We start from the raw sequence: 6152 nt of genomic DNA, 5'->3' as shown, positions 1-6152 counted from the left end.
ATTTCGCATAGACAGAGCCAGTCCTTTAATTTGGTCCTTTGCATCGACCACTAATAAACTGTTCAGTCACAACAATGGGTGTCTGGCTGAGTCCTTCAATGGGTTTTAAGGTTTTCATGCAGGCTGGTTATGTATTTCAATGGAAAAGTGGAAGGCTTTAAAAACAAACAGACAAATAAATATCAAATCAGCAGCTACTGTGAAATTAGAACTGTATATCTTCTTCAGTTGGTAGAGCACGAGACTCTTAATCTCACAGTCAAGAGTCCTGCGTTGGGCAAAAAGATTCCTGCATTGCAGGGGGTTAGACCAGATGACTTTCACAGTGACTTCCAACTCTATGATTCTGTGATTCTTTTATTACTTCTTTTTTTTAGGTAGGCTGCACAGCCAGCCCAAGAAATCTTGCTGTCTGGTGCAAAGTACAAGGTGGTGCTATTTGTTTGTGCATTTAGAATCATAGAGTTGGGAGGGACCACAAGGACCATCTAGCCAAACACCCTATGTTGTAGGAATCTTTTTGTCCAAAGTGGGGCATTTGTATCCCACCTTGCCCCCCAAGGAGCTCAATGTAATGTACACCATTCTTCCCCTCCTCAATTATTCCCCACAACACTGTGAGGTTTGTTAGATGGAGAGGTAGTGACTGGTCCAAGGTGATCTAGGGAGCTTCATGGTCAAGTGAGGATTTGAAGTCTGGTCTCCAAAGTTCTAGCTCAGCCTTCTAACCGCTACACTGCACCGGCTCTCATTCCATGTAAAATGTTTGAACCGTCTGAAATTTGCATCAGCTCCAGGGATGTATTCCAGAACTTTCAGTGTGCACAGTTAAATTGGAGTCAAAGGCTCTGTCTCCCTAGTGCAACAAGGCTTTTTTAAAAAATAAAAAACCCAGAATTTATGCAGTTGTGAAAGTGACAGGGAAGCACATTGAAAAATCTGGGACGAATGAATAGTTAGGGAAGACATTTCAACACCACACAAGCAAATCTGGAAGAAGACAGGGTGAATTAACAGAGATAATTCTCCAAACACTTGATGATAACACCAGAGGGAGAGCATCCCATTTTGCCATTTGAGACAAAACAAAGTGCTGCCGAGGTTTGCAAATCAGTCCATGAGGGTAAAAGGGTTGGCACCCTCTGATGTAGTGTAACCCAGCAGTTTCTTGTTCCAACCTAATTGCGGACTGTAGCCCATGAAAGCTTATGCCATATCTTGAATTAGAAGACACACATATCCTGATCCTGTAACAGCTGTTCTTTCAGGAAAGCTACTACAGGGCTGTGAAATATGTCGGGATTCATGCTCTTAAAATGGGAGATACTGCCTGCAAATTTCATCCACTTCTGGTAAAAAAAAAAGTCAGAAGCTGTTCATTTTGTGTGTGTGTGTGACATTTTAGGGTATATGCCTGTAATTCAACAGGATTTATTCTCTTTGGAGGGGTTACTATGTCTTCAAATTGCACCCACTTCTGTATAGCCCTTTTGAAATGTCCTAATAGTGAATCGGGATGGGGAAAGAAGCAGATTAGGCTCCATGAGTCATATTGGGTAGTCTCTGAATGGTCTGTGAGAAAAATTGGTTTGTTACTGAAGTCACATCATTTGGTCTGAATCAAACCCAGTGGTCTGTATTGTCTGCCATCCTCCCTTTTGCAAATATGAGCAGCAGTTTATGTGAGAAGCACACAGCCCTGCAGTGTAGATGGTAGCTTCTCATACCTGCAAGTCAAGTTTATGTTTACCCCTTGTGCTGGTCCTGCCTAGATGGCTCATAACACAAACTGGGAAGAACCTGAAGTTAATTTGGACATCCATTGTGTCTGGTTCCTGCCTGGCCATTTACACAGCACACAGATTTATTTCTTGGGATAATTATGGTCTCCAGCTCTAATTCCAGCTCTAAAAACAGACTATGCAATAATAATAATAATAATAATAATAATAATAATAATAATAATAATAATTTATTATTTGTACCCCGCCCATCTGGCTGGGTTTCCCCAGCCACTCTGGGCGGCTTCCAACAGAGATAAAAAATACACTAAAATGTCACATATTAAAAACTTCCCTGAACAGGGCTGCCTTCAGATGTCTTCTGAATGTCAGGTAGTTGTCCATCGCCTTGACATCCGATGGGAGGGCATTCCACAGGGCGGGCGCCACCACCGAGAAGGCCCTCTGCCTGGTTCCCTGCAACTTGGCCTCTCGCAGTGAGGGAACCGCCAGAAGGCCCTCGGAGCTGGACCTCAGTGTTCGGGCAGAACGATGGGGGAGGAGACGCTCCTTCAGATATACTGGACCGAGGCCATTTAGGGCTTTAAAGGTCAGCACCAACACTTTGAATTGTGCTCGGAAACGTACTGGGAGCCAATGTAGGTCTTTCAAGACCGGTGTTATATGGTCTCGGCGGCCGCTCCCAGTCACCAGTCTAGCTGCCGCATTCTGGATTAGTTGTAGTTTCCGGGTCACCTTCAAAGGTAGCCCCACGTAGAGCGCATTGCAGTAGTCCAAGCGGGAGATAACCAGAGCATGTACCACTCTGGCGAGACAGTCCACAGGCAGATAGGGTCTCAGCCTACGTACCAGATGGAGCTGGTAAACAGCTGCCCTGGATACAGATTTGACCTGTGCCTCCATGGACAGCTGTGAGTCCAAAATGACTCCCAGGCTGCGCACCTGGTCCTTCAGGGGCACAGTTACCCCATTCAGGACCAGGGAATCCTCCACACCTGCCCGCCTCCTGTCCCCCAAAAACAGTACTTCTGTCTTGTCAGGATTCAACCTCAATCTGTTAGCCGCCATCCATCCCCCAACCGCTTCCAGACACTCACACAGGACCTTTACCGCCTTCACTGGTTCTGATTTAAAAGAGAGGTAGAGCTGGGTATCATCTGCATACTGATGAACACCCAGCCCAAACCTCCTGATGATCCCTCCCAGCGGCTGCATGTAGATGTTGAAAAGCATGGGGGAGAGGACAGAACCCTGAGGCACCCCACAAGTGAGCGGCCAGGGGTCTGAACACTCATCCCCCACCACCACTTTCTGAACACGGCCCAGGAGGAAGGAGCGGAACCACTGTATGACAGTGCCCCCAGCTCCCAGCCCCTCAAGACGGTCCAGAAGGATGTCATGGTCGATGGTATCAAACGCCGCTGAGAGATCCAGCAGAACTAGGAAACAGCTCTCACCTTTGTCCCTAGCCCGCCGGAGATCATCAACCAGTGCGACCAAGGCAGTTTCAGTCCCATGATGAGGCCTGAATCCCGACTGGAAGGGATCCAAATGGTCCGCTTCTTCCAGGCGTGCCTGGAGTTGTTCAGCAACCACTCGCTCAATCACCTTGCCCAAGAATGGAAGGTTTGAGACTGGGCGATAATTGGCCATCGTGGCCGCATCTAAAGATGGTTTTTTAAGAAGCGGTTTAATAACCGCCTCTTTCAGCGGGTCTGGGAAGGCTCCCTCACGGAGGGAAGCATTCACCACCCCACGAAGCCCATCGCCCAGTCCTTCCCGGCTAGCTTTTATAAGCCAGGATGGGCAAGGATCCAGGAGAGAGGTGGTTGGCTTCACTCGTCCAAGCAGCCTGTCCACATCCTCGGAGGTAACAGATTGAAATTGATCCCACACAACTTGACCAGACAGGACTCTAGCACTCTCCCGCCCCGGCCCTGCTCCCACGGTGGAGTCTACTTCTTCCCGAATCTGAGCGATTTTATCTGCAAAAAAATTTGCAAAATCATTGCAGGAGAACATGTGGCCCGTACTGGGCCCCGATGTTACAGGTGGTTCCGCTAAATTGCGAACCACCTGAAAGAGTCTCCTGCTGCTGTTTTCTGCAGATGCAATAGAGGCGGTGAAGAAAGTCTTCTTCGCCGTTGCTATCGCCACTTGGTAGGCTCGACGTTGAGCTCTAACCCGTGTCCGGTCAGATTCAGAATGAGTTATCCGCCACCGGCGCTCTAGCCGTCTCAACGATTGTTTCATTGCCCTCAGATCCGTGGAAAACCACGGAGCTCTCCGGGCTTCATGCAATCGGAGAGGGCGCTTCGGAGCCAAACAGTCAATAGCCCTGGTTAACTCCACATTCCAGCGGGCCACCAGGGAATCGGCTGAAAGGCCATCAACATGGGATAAAGCATCCCCAACCACTCTCTGGAAACCATTTGGATCCATTAAGTGGCGGGGGCGGACCATCCGAATCGGTCCCACCTCCCTGCAGAGGGGATGGGTCGCAGAGAAGTCCAGTTGCACCAGGAAGTGGTCTGACCATGGCACTTCTTTCGTTTCGCTTTTACTTAGTGTCAGATCACCAACATCCGTAGAGGTAAACACCAGGTCCAAGGCATGTCCGCAGCTATGGGTTGGGCCAGACTTATTCAGGGACAGCCCCATGGAGGCCATGCTTTCCACGAAGTCCCGAGCGGCCCCTTGTAAGGTCGTGTTGGCATGGATGTTAAAATCCCCTAGGACGACCAAGCTAGGTGTCTCCAGGAGAACATCCGCCACGACCTGAAGCAGCTCGGGCAGGGAATCCTTGGTGCAGCGGGGAGGTCGGTACACCAAAAGGAATCCTGTACTGCCCCTATTGCCCAACTTCCAGAACATGCACTCAGAAAACTGGGTCTTCCCAATAGGACGCCCGGTGCAAACTAATGACTTCCTAAAAATCACTGCAACCCCCCCTCCCCGCCCACATGACCTGGGTTGCTGTGCGTAAGAGAAACCTGGTGGACAAGCAGCGGCAAGGACAGGCCCATCTGCTTCATCCAACCAAGTCTCTGTTACACATGCCAGGTCAAGTCCTCCATCCATGATCAAGTCATGGATGGCAGTGGTCTTATGAATCATTGACCTGGCATTCCACAGCAACACTTTCAGGTCATGTGGGTATCCCTTGCTGATTCTAGTATTCATCCGGTCAGGACCAGACCCAGAGGCAGGGATAGTCCTCAGACAACGACAAGAACCTTAAGACCACAAGGGTGTGCATATGTCAGGGCTGGGTAACCTTCCAAAGACTGCATGTTAGTGGTGGGCAAGGCCAGAGACAAAAGTTGATGAAGCAACAAATGTCAATGTTACTTTTGCATGGTAGGTAAGTTTCTGCAAACAATCACACACCCTTCACTTTCCTCATCCAGGACACGCAAGAGGCATTATCAGAGTTGAAGGACACATTCCACCCAGACAGAAACTGTCATGGAGCTCTACTCAAATTGATCCAGAGAAGTACTCCAATGTATAGTTAGCAGAGTAAAAACTTAAACATGTTGCAAGATTCCCAAAAAATAGACAATGAAGTACAATTGTATTTCATCCAGGAACTGAAGGCAAAGGAGCATAATGGTCACAAATCCAATACATTCAGGATTGGCACTGTCCATAAGAAATCCAGTTGCAGCAGACTTAAACTTACAATAACTAGTAAGAAGACTAAAACTTAACACTAAGCATACTATATACAGAATACCACACCAGAAGGAAAGAGAGATAGAAAGAGAGTGAAACTCAGGCTCCTTCTGGCCTTACTATTATAGTCAGTGTGACCTTGACAGAAATAGATAACTGAACCAGTTTAAGCCAGCTGTACTCAGCTTCTCTGAAGGAATAACCCAAACATCATGAACCTTCTGCTAGAAGCTTCCAGAACCCACTTGAATTAATTAGAATAGGAAAGATCTCTACACATCACATCAATACTATCTGCACCAAGAAATGCAAACTGATGAAAACACCTGGGTCCAGGGATGAGGGCTGAGTGGGTGTGTAGCCCAGGGTTTCCCACCTCTGATATAAGCACTGAAGGTACTCTCACACTGAATTCATAATCTTCACATCTTGACCCATCACCTGCCTGGATCATTTGTGAATCAATCTATGCCTCCCACTGGCTACCCTGAGACCACAGCTTCTCCTATATTTAGACTAATTGATGGAAACGGCACCTAATGGTCCAGCATTTGGCAACAGAACACTCAAATGGGCAAAGGACATCCAGTTCCTAGGCTGTACTTCGCTGCTAAGACTGTAATCAACCACCGTAGCAGGTGGAAAATGTAACACGAGGTTCCTCCAGAAGCAGCCTATAGTGTCCATGAGAGTTTAAATCCATTATCCTGAGTGACGTTTTGTTTTTCCTTT

The sequence above is a fragment of the Podarcis gaigeae genome (assembly GCF_964106915.1).
Source record: "Podarcis gaigeae genome assembly, chromosome: 15".
NCBI lineage: Eukaryota > Metazoa > Chordata > Lepidosauria > Squamata > Lacertidae > Podarcis > Podarcis gaigeae.
The sequence above is the reverse complement of the archived record's forward strand: the minus strand, read 5'-3'. Positions refer to the sequence as shown.